The following is a 16,469-nucleotide window of genomic DNA, read 5'->3' on the forward strand; positions in this document are numbered from 1 at the left end:
TTGTCCTACATGCACATATGCAATTTCAAACTTTAAATAGAGGCTTTTACCACAAATTACACAGTGCAGACGACCAAATAGAGCTTTGAATACCAAGTATAAACAAACTCTGGGAGTGAAATGGTCCACCATGACTAAGGTGCAGACTGGGAAGGAACTGTGGGAGGCTACATACATACACTGAACAAAAATATAAATGCAACACTTTTGTTTTTGCTCCCATTTTTCATGAGATGAACTCAAAGATCTAAAACATTTTCTAAATACACAAAATAACCATTTCTCTCAAATATTGTTCACAAATCTGAAAAAATCTGTGATAGTGAGCACTTCTCCTTTGCCGAGATAATCCATCCCACCTCACAGGTGTGGTATATCAAGATGCTGATTAGACAGCATGGTTATTGCACAGGTGTGCCTTAGGCTGGCCACAATAAAAGGCCACTCTGAAACGTGCAGTTTTGCTTTATTGGGGGGGTCTGGGGGGGTCCGAAAACCCTAGGGTTAAACCCTAACCCTAACCCTAACATGTCACCCATTGAGCATGTTTGGGATGCTCTGGATCGGCGTATACGACAGCTTGTACCAGTTCCTGCCAATATCCAGCAACTTCACACAGCCATTGAAGAGGAGTGGACCAACATTCCACAGGCCACAATCAACAACCTGATCAACTCTATGCGAAGAAGATGGGTGACATGTTAGGGTTAGGGTTAGGGTTTAACCCTAGGGTTTTCGGACCCCCCCAGACCCCCCCAATAAAGCAAAACTGCACGTTTCAGAGTGGCCTTTTATTGTGGCCAGCCAAAGGCACACCTGTGCAATAATCATGCTGTCTAGACAGCAGCTTGATATGCCACACCTGTGAGGTGGGATGGATTATTTTGGCAAAGGAGAAGTGCTCACTATCACAGATTTTTTCAGATTTGTGAAAATTTGAGAGAAATTGTTATTTTGTGTATATAGAAAATGTTTTAGATCTTTGAGTTCATCTCATGAAAAATGGGAGCAAAAACAAAAGTGTTGCATTTATATTTTTGTTCAGTGTAATTAATAGTATTTTAAAATCAACTCGGAAAGACACCGGTAACCAGTGCAGTGATGCCAGCACAGGGAACATGTTATCCCTTTTTTCTGTGTTTGTTAACATCCTGGCCGTAGCATTCTGAATTAATTGCAATTTCTTTAAACATTTTTTTTTGGAGTACCACGAGAATTGCAGTAGTCCAGGCGACTAGTAATAAAGCATGTAAAACGAGTTTAAGGCTGAGTTAGATTTATGATACCGTTTGATTTTTTTTTTACATTATTAATTCTATTGAAGTGCGTTCTTGAGTGTTAACAGTTTGCNCAGACCCCCCCAATAAAGCAAAACTGCACGTTTCAGAGTGGCCTTTTATTGTGGCCAGCCAAAGGCACACCTGTGCAATAACCATGCTTTCTAATCAGCATCTTGATATGCCACACCTGTGAGGTGGGATGGATTATCTCGGCAAAGGAGAAGTGCTCACTATCACAGATTTTTTCAAATTTGTGAACAATATTTGAGAGAAATGGTTATTTTGTGTATATAGAAAATGTTTTAGATCTTTGAGTTCATCTCATGAAAAATGGGAGCAAAAACAAAAGTGTTGCATTTATATTTTTGTTCAGTGTAATTAATAGTGTCGTTTTGACATGTGCCTGTCTAAATGCTGAATTAAAAACAAAAGGACTGAATTGTTAATGAATCCAGTTAATCAGAGAAATGATCGCTCTTCGGTGGTAATTTACATGGCTGCTTGTGGTAATTAGCTGAGGTTAGAAATTATACATTTCAGAGTGAGTACATTTCTATTGTAAGGATGCCAGCATAAATAAACATATGTGAATTACATTACTGCTTCAATTATACAAAATTAAGGCTGGACACTTTTTTTGCGACACTCTGATAGCTGCTGGCTGTCTGCACAGATAGTTTATCTGAGCCCTCCTCAGCTTCACTGACGTTCCACTCCAACACATGCTCAACAACCCTAACCCTAATAAAATTATATCACAGAGACTACGTCCATACTGTGTACAGTCTACGGTTTGATTGTGAATGGTTTCAGAATTAAGTTTCTGAAATATTTTCGTGTGTTTGAAGAATATGGAATCAGAGGTTTTATAGTACCAGTATCAAAGGGTATTCCGCAAGGATCGATTCTGGGTCCTGTCTTGTATACAATCTTGACTGGACCACGGGACCCTGCCAAACTTGCTTTACTAACTGTCTTATACTTAAATCCCAGAGGTTATTTCTGAACATGGAAAACCTGCCTTAAGCTTTTTTGCTCAAAACATTTGTAATAATCTACAACCAGAGGCGTCGTCCGGCCTGGTCAGCCCCAGATATTTTGGAAATAGCCCCGGATTTCAATATCTATTTTTTTTTCACAACATAAAGAACATTTAAAGAAATAATCAGGATATTTTCATCTGTCATACTGATCATACAATGAAGTCATCGAAAAATAATATGATACAGTACACGTACTTATGGGTCAGGGTGTCATTGAAACTCGGCTCTGTGTGTGTTGCAGGAGAGCATTTTATGTGAGTGAGCGAGAAAGCGAGAGAGAGAGCGTTTTTCCAACCCAGTTTAGATTTAACCACACCCACTTCCGCATTTACGTAGATTTGTGTCATGGATGTATAAAGAGAATGTCCCCATGTTAACAACGCTGAAGTATTATCACGTCATGGAAAAATGATAGACGCGCACCAGTTACAGGGATTGTTGTTGCTAGCATCTGGTTAGCTAGCTGTGCTACTGGATATAAGAAGTTTCTACAGCAAGGTAGACGGAGAGTCCTCTCCCGTCAGAAAAAGAGACTGAGATAACTACAGCTCAGTTGAAGTAAAGTACTGTTTGAGTATTTACAAATAACTTTAGTTAGTTTAGGTCTCCTATTATACTTTTTTTCATTACTTTATATTAGATCTCAGATATATAGAGTGGCGAAGTCACGCCCATCTACTTCCGGTCCATGGGATCTTATTTCGGAAAAATAATGTATTGAAGTCAATGGAGAGAGAAAACGTATCTTTCGATCCCGTTTGAATTGTGCCATAAATTACAGATATGATGTTTTTCAATCTTAACAAATAATTTCCATGTTAAAAAAGTCACAGTTTGTCGTAAAACTGTTGAAATATAAGACTATGAAAAATACGCAACTAGAAAGACTACAAATCCCAGAGTCGCGTAAGTGATGTCACAATTGTTTTCCTCCACTAAGAGATAGCTAAGATCAGCGCCATATAGATATAATCTATCTATATGGCGCTGGCTAAGATAAGATAACTTTAACAAGATGCCTGTGTGCTTAGTACCGTTGTTATCATAACAGCAATGGGTCTTGCTCGTTCTTTCGCTTCCTGTCTGATGAAAGGACCAGGAGTGGCTGGATCAAATTAGCTACCTAGCTAGTGGCTAGCACGTTAGTTCGCATTGCAGCCTTGTCATTTGTATTAGCCTTAATATGAAGTAACATCAAGTAACCCAAAATGTTAAACAGTAAGAGTAGTAGTCATATTTCTTGAACCATTTGAAGAGCACTGTCACCGGTGTGATCATTCTATAATACACAATTTAAGCCCGGGGGAGAAATGCTAACGCTAGCATCGGCGATCGCCAATCTTTTGTACTTCATGCTATCTGCACAAATGGTTGACATTAAACATTAAAAAGACCAGGCAGTTCAGAGAGAATCAAAGGAACGCAGGCAGGCAGCTTTGCATGACGTTCTTCTGGACGTGTTTCATTGTGGTGATAGTAAGGGTAGTCAATCGTTTTGTTGAAAAGACAGTAGTGACGGCCATCTTGGTGACGTTTGTTGTTGTGGGAGACCAGAGATGTAGTTCTTCTTCTTACCTTGGTTGGTGATTGGCTAATTGTTATACAAGCCAAAAAATCATAAAGAGGCCAAAATCTGATCAGCTCATTTTCAGACAGGTTTTTATATAAATGGATCAGGACCAAAAGTAAGTGAATCTTTTTTCCTGAAACTTTCAGAATCTCCTTATACACAGGGGACACGTGTTGATGTAAAAAAGACAGGAAAAAGTAGATTTTGCCTAATAGGTCCCCTTTAAAACAAGTTCTCATGGCTAGGATACTCAATACGTTTGCACCCTTTTTTATATAGTAACCTATGTCCATATATTTCTGCTTGGATAGAGGACTGAAAGTTGTATTCATTATTTACATTTCATATTGTGTATACTTTGGTTGCTCTATTGATACGTATATGTATAGTTTTGAATGTGCAATTGTCGTGCTGGGCTAAGCCCCCAATGTTACTAGATCCAAGCAACGCCCCTGTCTGCAACACATTCTTAACACTGACGTTCTGACTTCCCCTGATCAAGTCAAGTCAGGAGGAGGATCTCAAACCATTTCACCTCAGTGTGCAACTGCTTTTCTTGATTATTTTCCTTTATTTATTTGTTAACTGCAATTTCCTGTATTTTGCCATCGTTGAAAATGAGGGAAACCTCAATGATAGAAGATAGAATAGGAGGGATGAAACCCCTCTTTAATGGTCACACATGCAGAGCACACAGCACACACAGTGAAATGTGGCCTCTGCATTTAACCCATCCTAGTACCAGGAGTCTAGTAGTAGGAACAGTGGGCAGCTATTGTACAGCGCCCGGGGAGCAATGGGAGAGGGACCTCTCCAAGTACCAGTCCACACTCCATATTTAGGTCTGTTCGGGGACTTGAACCGGCGACCCTACGGCTCACAGCCCAAGCCCCCCACTGCCGAATGATATCTCAGGGTTAAATAAACATTTCAATGAATTAATGATTAAATGAATATAAATAACAAAACAGGAAACAGTAATATTTATTTTTAATAAGGGCCCAATTTGTCCGCATAGGCAGCATATTTTCTCACTTAAATTATAATCTTTACAAACTGCAGTTTGGTGGATAGCACTGAGCAATCAATAAAGGCATCCAAATAAGATTTTTTTTGAAAATTGGGGAAAGAAATTCTGTCTCAATAGTTGCAAACCGACCTACCATGCCCTCATTCAAATTACAGCCAGAGAGGGATTTAGCTTCCTGTAAATAAGGCACGACTGTGCCAGTAGTAAGGAGACCACCACTTCCTTTACAATTAAGCTATACTCCTGCATGGAGCTGGCATTTCCTTCTTGACTGCTGTAATTTAGGAACCCCTGACACAGTCAAGGGCAAACACATTCATAATTGTACATTTGCATAATGACACATTGTGTTGTTTACATCGAAAAGGGAAGCGACAATTAGCAACAGGCTTTAGAAAGGAGAAAGACAGTCTGATGATATTAGAAGAGAGACAAAAATTATGATTTGTTTAGGTATGGCACTGAATAGTTAGAATTGAAGTGAGTCATTTAAAAATGATGTGTATTTAAAAGTAGTTACGATTCCTGAAACCCTCAGTTCGAAAACAAATAGAAATAAACCAAAACCTTTGGGTTTTGTATTGCATGGTGAGTGCTACTGTTGCTCACAATGAGCCTCAAGGTAACAATGCATTTCTCTGTTGTCTCTCAAATAAAAGCCAAGCAATCCTGGGAAGAAGTGGGCAAGACTGCTGCTAATACAATTAAATACATTTGGCTGGTAAATGTGATTTTGATTGTGTAAAAAAAAAAATAAACCATTAAAATCACGCCTTAAGTTTCTATTAAATGTCATGGAATTCTAGTAACTTGCTGATATTGTTGAATAATTAAACCATTCCCAATGCTGCAGAAGCTCTGTGTAAAGAAGACGCTGCACAAACATATACATACTGTAGCCTACCTGGAGTAACAAATGTGCGCACACAAAGCAACGACTGTGCAAATGTGCGCTTAACATACACAAACACTGCTTCACAACTCCATGCCAAACCAGGAGTAAGGGTGTCTGCCGAAACATCCAAAAGTCTTCCCCCGTGTTGACTGGACTGTAAATCAACAGCTCAACATCTGTGAGGCCAAGTGTCCACGAGGACTGGTCATTGGCATTGCTCAGAAGGCTGCGATGTGGTTAGCCTGGCCAAATTAGATGGTAAACATCTGTCAGAAAGAAAACTTCTTCTGCCTCTTTTTCATCCCTCCCCAGCCCACCAGACTGTGCACACATTCTCTGACACCCACTAAGCAAACAAATATACCGCTAATGAGATTTACTTGTCAAGGAAAGGTAGTTGATTCATGATATGGCACAGCAGCTTATAGAATAAACATAAGGCTCTAACCCTCAGTAGAATATAACATGTGCCATTTGGTGGAAACGTGATCATGTGCATTCATTTCAGGTAAGGTGACCTCGGGGAAACAAACTCTAAATTATCTAGCAAAAAAAACTGAGAACTGCATCAGTTTCTGTAAGGACTGAGGCTGCCATAAAGAATAAACTGCCAATTCTCTACACCCAGTTAGAGCAGTCAGATGCCCTATGCAGCATGCCAAATTGAGATGTGTTAAGAAGGTGCAGGCGCCAACGTTTCTACAACGTCGTTATGAGAACCAGCAGTGGCTGTCAGCAGCAGTCCAGGAAGTGATTGTTGAGTTTGGATCGTCCCCAACAGAACAGCTGTCCAATGATAATTCGTTTGGAAGGGGTGTTTTTCTCCTTTTCCTGACTGAAAGTGGATGTGATCTAGCTGGTGGGTTCTCCTGTGAAGGGAAAGAGTTGTGTTAATGTAATGAAGGGCTGCATCCAATATTACTGCTGTATGTGTTTGGTAAATATATTGCAACCTGATCAGACAGTATTGCAGAAACACCTGACTTGAAGTGTTATGAAAGCTGGCATCCTTTGATTTTATGATGGCCTATAGTGTGTATCACTATCATACCAGCTAAGGTTATGGTAGGACAAACTGGCTTCACTGGCGGAACAAAGAACAGCTTTTATTATTAAAGTCAAAAACGTTGGCTTGTGCTGTTCATCAGGGACCATGCCAATAAATGTGTTAATTATAAGGCTATAAAATGTAGCTGGAGTTTTGACCTGTTCGTCCTCACGTAAAGAACATAAAATCAATCTTACAACTCGAGATGATTGAAAAGCATTTAGGCTCTCAACTATGAAGAAGGATTCCTCCACTTAGTTACTAACTGGAGTTGAACTTAAGACTTTGGAATTTACGGATATAATTGAGGTTCATTTGCTGATAAGTTTGGACGATTTTCTCCTATACATCGTTTTATTTATTTGCCTGTCTTTTTTATTTATATGTTCAAATCATACATTTGAAATATGAAATCATTCAGGTGACAGTCAATGAGAAAATGGCGCTATATTACTCACTTCATGTATTACTTACTCAGTTTATGGTCTCTGTTGCAAGTTTCAAGTCTTTTAAAAAGAACATGATTTCCTTTTTTAAATTATGGTCCCATTTAGACTAAAATATTTATAAATGTTGCCTTAATATACAGTTAGTTTGCAGAAGTCATGTTATTTCTGTCCAATTAATCGTTTTATCATTTTCGACCAGACCATGGAAATTCATGCCCAGAACTCTTTGAACCAGAGGAAATATACAACTTTAATTACCTCACTGGCAATTTTGTTTCCACCCATTATTCCAATCAATGCAAAAAGTCCAGGTCAATGGGCATGTGTGACAGGGAACACAGAAACATTTATTGTATTGTGTGCACTGTGAATGAATGCGTACCTAATTCATTTTTGTGGATGGTATGACATGTAAGTCATTTTCATATTTTCCTTCTTAAAAAAAGCATTGTGGTACTTTTATGAGCTTCTTCTGCATGTGCAGGGCTTTGTGTTTCATATCCTTCAGTTTTGCATAATTTCCTATTGGTAACCAAAGTTGGCTCACCCAACTTTTTAAGCTTCCTCTGATCTCAAAAAGTGCATTTGCCTCTTCGTGCATGTCAACATCATCACTGTCAACCCTAGACTAAAGATATCACAGCAAAGATTTTCCTCCGTCTGTCTCATTCACTTCCTTACAAGGGCTTCATTTACCCCATGATAGCAGTCAGCTATGTTATATTGATTGGCGCCAAACTTAGCGAAGGCCTTGTCTCAGGCTGTGATTGACAGCGCTGCCTCACTCAGGCGCGGACGCTGGAACTGAAACATTGACTGTAAGCTAGAACCAAAATCAATCAAGATCACTTAGGCATGACCAGCTCAGCCCATCATTCCATAACTACCGCTGTCAGGCGACTTGTCAGCTGGAGCATTGACTTGACTGCAAAACGAAGGTCCTAAGTTAACATTGTTGGGTTCCACTGTGTATTGCCTACTGAGACACTTGACTCCTGTCGCTGCTGATGACAGTAATAGCAATGGCAAGTGAGCACAGCAGTGTCAAAAACTTTTTTCGCTCATCAAATATGTTCAGTCATATTTTTTGTTTAAGAAATTAAGTTCATAAAAGACAAGCAGATTGGTGTATATTATAGAGCAGGCTTAGTTGTCATTGATCGTTGCCTGTGGTTTGAGATAAGAAGAGTATACACTTATGGGAACTCTATTCATTAGTAAGAGTCTTTTTCTGGACTTTTCCCAACTTTTTATTGACAAGCATCATCTTTCTGCCCTCGTTCACATTGGTAAATTCACCAAATTAAGGACATCTGGTTTGCATGGCATCTTGTAAATAGTTATTCCTATCGTACTCCAACAACAAATGTTCATGCATGTGTGCCAATGTACAGTATGAGGAGAGACTACTTAAAGCTAGTAAACCCATGGTATGATATCACTGACCAGCATGTGCAAGCAATTGTCTATTTGATACACACAACAACATTAGCATTTGCTTGAAGTTGTTATTCTCCCATTGCCCTTGTTTGAGCTAAGCATATGATTCCTGTAACCCTTCAGAATACTTCTGACACATCATAGCAAACAACAGCTTTAAGAATAGTCATTTGATTCAAAATACAGGTTAATGAACCTTTACAAATAATTTATATGACAGTACCAAATCATTGTTGTTATGCATGTGAATAAAAATGCACATATCCTAGGATCTCTTCTCTTGAGTTTCTAAGAGTTCAATGTAGCTTTTTGGCATTTAAAAAAATAGCATCCTTGTATCTTTTCACATATTCTTCATTAGTGCCCTTGACTCTAAGGAACTCAATTTACGGCCCTATAGGTGATAACGATCCCTTAAATGGATGGGATTAAATTGCCTTACACTGTTGCCAACCTCTATAAATATTCCTACACTTACTAGCTGATCTCTCCTTATTTAAATGCTATTAAGGTGAAAGTATTAGCAGAGATACAGTGTGTGGGGCAGCTCCCCTTGTGAATCCCTGCCTGCCTCATCCTTAATGGAACGTTTTTCCGGTATAAAACTTGCGCTGTTCCTATCTTTAGTAGTCAGGCTTATCAGTTGCCTGAATCCCCCAGCAATGGAATCCCTAATCTCTACTCAGGGATGGAGAGGACAGCCCATTTCCGATGGATGTGTAGGGAGAGGGGAAGGTGGGGTGGGCTTTTTACACTCTAATGAAGGCTCCTCACCCTCCACCAAAGCACTCAGTTTGATATTCCTCGACAGGCAGAAATTCATTAGCCTCTGTCTGTCCATTTCTCGTTTGACATTACACAGTCAGGCAGAGACAGGAAGGGGAAGCGGGGGGGATCACCAACGCCTCAGAAACTCCCTCCTGTCCTTTTCCTGTAAAGAGCCGTCAGACTCCTAAAGTCACCGCAGACAGTAATGCAAATCGCATGACGGAGAACAAACGATAGGAATACATAAACAGCAAAATATGAGAATACAAATGGCCCTTTCTGGGTGTAAAACGGCCAGTGATTTATCTGAACAGCAGAGGATAAGGGATGATTTATGATTCATTGTATAGCTCAACAGCCAGCCAAACAAGGACCAAGATATGTGTAATGGCTCAATGGTTACAATCAAAATGAGGTTATCATAGTGGTGCTGCTCCACCAGGAAAGAGAGAGGATTTGTACTCAGGAGTGTGTTTGTATCTCGTGGTAATTTGTGTTCAGAATCAGAATCAGAATACCTTTATTAGTCCCACAGAGGGGAAATTTGCAGCGTTACAGCAGGAAAGAGCCACAATAATAAACAATATGCTTTTTCAAAAACAAATCACTTTACTGTGTATTAAGGCTTAAGCTTATCTGGTGCTAATGCATCTACAAGAGCAGGTCCCTCTTCGACGATTGTATCGTACGTCTGACCAGTTCTCTTTCACGGTTCATAACCCCCTGCTGCTCAGAGAGGGAAACTCTCACACATGCATTTTCAAACATTTTGGTCTACCTACGCTGTAAAATGTATTATCTCTTCAATTTACACACGGCATCTATTGCACGTCTGTCCGTCCTGGGAGAGGGATTCCTCCTGTGTTGCTCTCCCTGAGGTTTCTCCCATTTTTCCCTTTAAACTGTGGGTTTTCTCTGGAAGTTTTTCCTTGTACGATGCGAGGGTCTAAGGACAGAGGGTGTCGTATTGTCATACTGATATTCTGTACAAACTGTGAAGTCCACTGAGACAAATGTAACATTTGTGATATTGGGCTATATAAATAAACATAGATTGATTGATTGATTGATTGATTGATTGATTGATTGAAACTGCTTATATGTTAGGTACATTTATATTAAAGACCTGTTGTGCTTTTGGGGGGTTTAAGTTTCCTGTTGTGTGGTATGTAGGTCTGTGTGTATGTAAATGGTCTGAAAGGCTAAATCTCCCACACATCCCCCCCCCCCCCCCCCCGAAANNNCCAGCCTGAAACACCTCAATTTGACTCCTTTGTTTACTTACATAACATAATGACATCACTATGTAGCACTGGCTACTCTGAGCAGTGCTCCGACACATTGTACGTGGTAGGCTAAGGGTGGGACATCTCTGAGCGGTTGACCAATCACAACAGAGCCGGCCAGCTAACCAATCAGAGCAGACTGGTTTCAGACAGAGGGTGAAAAGAGGTGCTGCAGCACAGTATGAGACAAATAAAGGGATTTTTGAACATTAAAGCATGGAAACATGTCACAGTAGAGGAACAAAATATAAATATGAACCTGAAAATGAGCATGTGCCCCCTAACACTAAGTAAACAAACATTAATGAAGATTCAGGAATGCTTAAATTAGGATTATTGATATATGCTTACAGATTTTGTATCCAGTAAATTCTGATGTGAACATTCAAAATGTTTTTAGAATAATACTAATAATAGAATCATATCAATCTACAGATGCAAGGATATTTTATATGTAGTGGCACTTCAGGGGTAAACAAATCTCCCTTTGGTAAAGACTATTTATAATAATAATAATAGATTTAATTTGTTAGCGCTTTTACAGGTGCTCAAAGACGCTTTACAGATAATAGTGAAGAGAAAAGAAAAGAGAAGAAAGGAACAACAAATAAATATATAGTTAAAGTTGAAGTCAAATAATACAAAAACAATCACACATTAAAAGCCAGATTGAAGAGGTGAGTTTTTGTGAGTTTTTTTAAGGTGGTGTGGTCGGTGCAGTCTCTGATGGGTTGTGGGAGTGAGTTCCAGAGGGAGGGGGCAGCGACGGAGAAGGGTCTGTCCCCCCAGGTCCGGTGATTGGTGCGGGTGGGAATGGATAGGAGGTTGGCTTCTGATGAACGGAGGCAGCGGGAAGGGGTGTGGTGGTGCAGCAGGTCTGTGAGGTAGGGGGGGGGCCTGGTTGTTGAGGGCTTTGTAAGTAATGAGAAGGACTTTGAAGTGGATTCTTTGACGGACGGGGAGCCAGTGGAGGTTCTGGAGGATGGGAGTGATGTGGTCTCGGGAGCGGGTGTGGGTGAGGAGGCGGGCAGCAGAGTTCTGGATATGTTGGAGTTTATTGAGGAGGTTGGATGGTATGCCATAGAGGATGCTAATGCAGTAGTCGAGTCGTGAAGTGATGAATGCATGAATCAGGGTTTCAGCAGCAGAGGAGGAGAGTGATGGGCGGAGATGGGCAATGTTTTTGAGGTGGAAAAAGGCGGTCCTGGTGATGTGATTTATGTGGTGGTTGAATTTGAGCTGACTGTCGAAAATGACTCCGAGGTTGCGGATGTGAGGGGGGGAGATAGAATGTGGTTGTCAATGGTGAAGTTGAAATTCTGGATGTCTGTGATATGGGATGGGGGGCCGATGATGATGATGATGTCTGATTTGGCATTTATCTGTCTTTGCTCTGAAGCTTGTCTTCGGGGATATGGCTGTCAGTGAGTGTTTCGCTGACCTTGCTCGTGCTGGCTCTGGTCCTGCTCTGTTATCTCTCCTGCTCATCAAGGCTGCAGTAAAGTTCTCTAGATAAGGACCCGGCGTTGTGTGGGAGACCCTTCATCCCCCCTGCAGCCTCTTAATCCAACTCTCAAAAAGCTAGTGCACCGAGAAAAGTGTGTATACTCAAAGTACAGTATGTGAAATTGGGCATTGGGCCTCATATAGCAGCCTCAATCATTTGCAGCTGATACACTTGTCAGGAGATCACTGATAATGATGGCAAAAAAAGTAAAAACTCATCACAATAACCATCAAGATGTTCTTTCTCCATATTCATCACAACCTAGTGGCTGTGGCACTAGGCTGTGGAAAAAGGCTGAAAAAATACAACATTACTAATGCAGATGCGTTTATACAGGACAGAGGGGGTCACTGAATTGGTTGGGCTCTATGCAAATGATATAATACACAACACACAATACTTCTCCTATTTTGTAGGTGTTTATCTGAATATCCGGTGCACTCTTTATCCGCATCATCGAAACACCAAATGAGGGAATATTTTTTGTCAAAACAGTTTCCATCTTTTTTTGTTCCTTTTCATTGTCTGGAAACAATTTTGGATTACTTACACTTTGGAACCATCCCATTTAGAAAATCATGTTTTTATTTCCTACAATTCTACTGCACTTAAACTGGTTCATGTGATGAACATATTCAGCAACACTAAATACACATTCAAACCACAAGCAATGATGTAATAAATGATTACATAGTTTTCCATTATGCCAAATGTGTCACAGTTATACAACATGTTACTATCCGGCACAGATTGAGTGGACTGCAAGCAGTAGAGGAAACACAATGCGTCCGTCTGTGTCGATACTTGGCAACGGAAACATAGTCATAGAGTCAAAGAGAGAGTGAGTCCTTCACAGTGAATCGAGCATAGGCTGTTATCTGTGAAATGCTGTTGTGAGGGGAGGTTTGGGAAGGAAGGAGGGGTGCATTGATACTGTGGACCCAGTGAGCAGCTCCATGTGACAACTGCTTTGTTAGAAGCCCAGCATCAACATTGAGTATGAAAGGCTAACTTGAACTTGAGCAGGAATAATGGAACAGGCCCCTATCCATCTGTCACACCTGCGAACCTTATGCTTTTATGAGCAAATAGCGCATTTAAAAAAAAAAAATGCAATAACAAAGCAATTACAAAGAAAAAAAGGAAACATCTGATCTGTGTTGTGCGCAAAGGAGACACAAATTAGGACAAAAACAAATGTAAATGCAACATGTTTGATTAATGATTTATTTATGTTGTTTTGTCTGTCTGACTGTTTGTCTGACTGTTTTGTTTTGTTTGTTTTACTCCTGTTTTTTCTGTAAAGCGACCTTGGGTCCCCTGAAAGGCGCTATATCAATTTAAGTTATTATTATTATCATTATTAATATTTATTTATTGTTTTTCCAACATTTGTGCATTTACAGCATTCTTTAAATGTTGTCATTTTGTTGAATTGTCTTCCTCTGCAATGGTATTATGGCACCTGAGTGGCATATAATGCCATCTACTGATTAAGTCGTACGTACATTTGCATTTTCTTTTACAATTTTCAGAAGATTTGGTATTTTCGGAAAATGTTGTTCAAATATGCACTAGACTGCTAATAAAGCAGATAGAAACTGCCTCCAGTTCACGTCCCCTCATAACAGGGTCGCATGCTTGACACAGCTGGTTTCTTCTAACTGAGTGCAGTCAGAGGTGCTGAGTCATTTCCCCTTTTTACAATTTCTTCATGGTGGGTTTAGTTCAACAAAGCTAATTTATACACAAGCCTATAGAGAAAGCATGCTAATGACAATTAGAGGCATGACATATTATTCTTGCTTTCATGAATTTTAAAGACATTAAATTAGGTTAGTTTGTCATTTACATTTAAAGCACTATTTTCATAATGTGTGCATGCAGACAAGGAGTAATATAACCAGGTACTTCTGTGAGTATGGATCCCATGTTCAGGTACATTAACATTCCTTACAGCTATAACAATTATTCATACAATCAGGATAAAGCTGATCACTTCCATTATGAATGTCATAAAATAAGAAATTTGTGGAAAATGACAATCAGTAAAATACATATATTTAAAAATGAATGATGCAATTAAGACAAGGAATGAGCTATTCCTGCAGTTGCATAATGGGATGAGCGTAGGGAAACTGACAGGTGGACTGAATGTAAATGATATGAACAAAAGCTATCAGCTATTCATGGACTTATTCTGCATTTCTTTTGTCACAGTCTACCTCATAGTGAACATGTTGAGGAAGAATGGCAGGTCAGCTTTCAGATACATTTTTTGTTCAGATTTAACACTGGGTCACATCAATGTAGCGTTACGACTCTGACACACGAAGCTAAAGATGGAGCTTATATTGCTTGGTACAGTATTCAGAAAGAAAGTCAGTGGCGTGAAGTGGAGAGGAGCAGTCGACAGCAAACACACAGCAGTGAAAGGGTGTGGCTGCAGAGCATTGACTGATTGATATCAGGCTGCTACTGTAAACAAAAAAAAAGAGGCTTTGATTCAATCAAGTGCTCTCAGCTCACTCCACTACAATAAGTACATTGTAAACGTTTACATAATCTTTTGGTTGCTGGGCTAAGGACTCAGTACCAGAGCATGCATGGGGCACCTGCTCTACCAGATGTGCTAAAGTGGCGCTCTCAGCAGGAGCATATTAATAGTCACAGCTGCAGAAGGTGTGCTTAAGAAAGACACTGTTAGCATGTTGCCTAAAAACTAATTACAGTCTCATATGGAGTTTGTACCGGCCATATACAATTATAAGAACTATCTCATTAGCACAGAAGCTAACGTGACTTCAGTCATGCTTGGATTACACAGTCCATTTTTACTCACAGTTTTTCTTACCATAAAAGGTAGATGTTTGTTAGCAGGCTGCGTAGACGCTAACAAGAATGTTGTCCCATTTGGAGTTTGGAGAGTCAAAAGACAACTTGCAAACTGTCTAATAAAGGTAAACATTTGTCAGAATGCTGCCTTGAAGCTAACACCCCCACAATTTAGTTTGATTCCATGGTGTCAAAGATAACTTGCTGCCCTAATTCGGCGCTTGTCAAACTCTTGAGTGTGTTTTATTTTCTCCACTCTTAAATTTTTTCTAGATGAGGAGTTGAAAAAAATCTTCTCATCAGGTTGGACGGTACGAATCTGAGACATGAAGGGAACTTCGAAAAAATTCTGTGGAGTTGTTGAGTACGCAGTTGAAAATGTACTATATTACCTATAGTACAGAGGGTAGAACCACCCTTGGCTTGGCTCATGCTTTAAAGTAGCATTGTAGCTACGATTCAAGATATCAATGTTTTTCTGTCTTTCTTTTAAATGACTACATTTGCGTATGTAGATATTTTCTTCCTATTACCTTTTTGTAAAAAGTGTATTTTATTTACTAATACAACATATGTTTACAGAAACATCAGTAAGACCTACATATAGTTGGGGATGTGTTTTTTGCCAGCTCTAATGGTATTAATACTGTCACTTATTTGAGTTATATTAACATCATCAGCAGCTCTTTCGACTCCACTTTGAGCGATAGAATGACTAACAAAGCAATTATATACTAATAAAGGACTGGCTTATCTAAAGCCAGTTGAGTAGCACTTGAAATGTTTGGCTCTATGAAACCTGATGTACTTATATGATTCTGTTTTCTTCAAGTTTGTATCTTCCTGGTCGAATGTACTTATTGTAAGTCGCTTTGGATAAAAGCGTCAGCTAAATGCAATGTAATGTAATGTAATGTAATAACTAGTAATACCTAGAAACTAGAAATAAACGTTGTTTCTATGGCTGATCAAATATAAGAGATGCCCAGACCAGGAACATGTTAAACGTATGTCTTTTTCTAGCATAATATACCTAATTCAACATATCGGACATAATCTACTTAAACTGGCAGCTACGTGCTAATACTTCCTGATAAGGTCTAAAAGTCGTTGGGAAAAAATATTAAAAATGAAAAGGTATGGCAGAAATGAAAAGGTATAGAACTGATATCAGGCACACACCCACACTCACTGCACACCCTTTCTATATGAAACATTCAAAACTTCTTCACGTTTTCCTATCTGCTCTTGCAGACTTGTCTGAAAGGCCCTTTTCTCAGTGGGGTTCAGTAATGGAGGAAGCAGCGATCTGGGGGGG

General features: G+C 39.6%; 1 long non-coding RNA gene across 1 annotated transcript in view; it reads left to right on the forward strand.

The window, feature by feature from the left end:
- The window catches only part of LOC104955768 (uncharacterized), a 28,326-nt gene extending 13,561 nt beyond the window's left edge, over positions 1 to 14,765 (forward strand). Inside the window, exons 2-5 of the long non-coding RNA XR_799482.1 lie at positions 1,337 to 1,344; positions 5,780 to 5,785; positions 13,269 to 13,274; positions 14,753 to 14,765. This is a non-coding gene — a long non-coding RNA (uncharacterized lncRNA). The remainder of the gene's footprint in view (positions 1 to 1,336; positions 1,345 to 5,779; positions 5,786 to 13,268; positions 13,275 to 14,752) is intronic.
- Positions 14,766 to 16,469: the final 1,704 nt, after the last annotated feature.

Source organism: Notothenia coriiceps, unplaced genomic scaffold, assembly GCF_000735185.1.
Source record: "Notothenia coriiceps isolate Sejong01 unplaced genomic scaffold, NC01 NC01_scaffold00024821, whole genome shotgun sequence".
NCBI classification, from domain to species: Eukaryota; Metazoa; Chordata; class Actinopteri; order Perciformes; family Nototheniidae; genus Notothenia; species Notothenia coriiceps.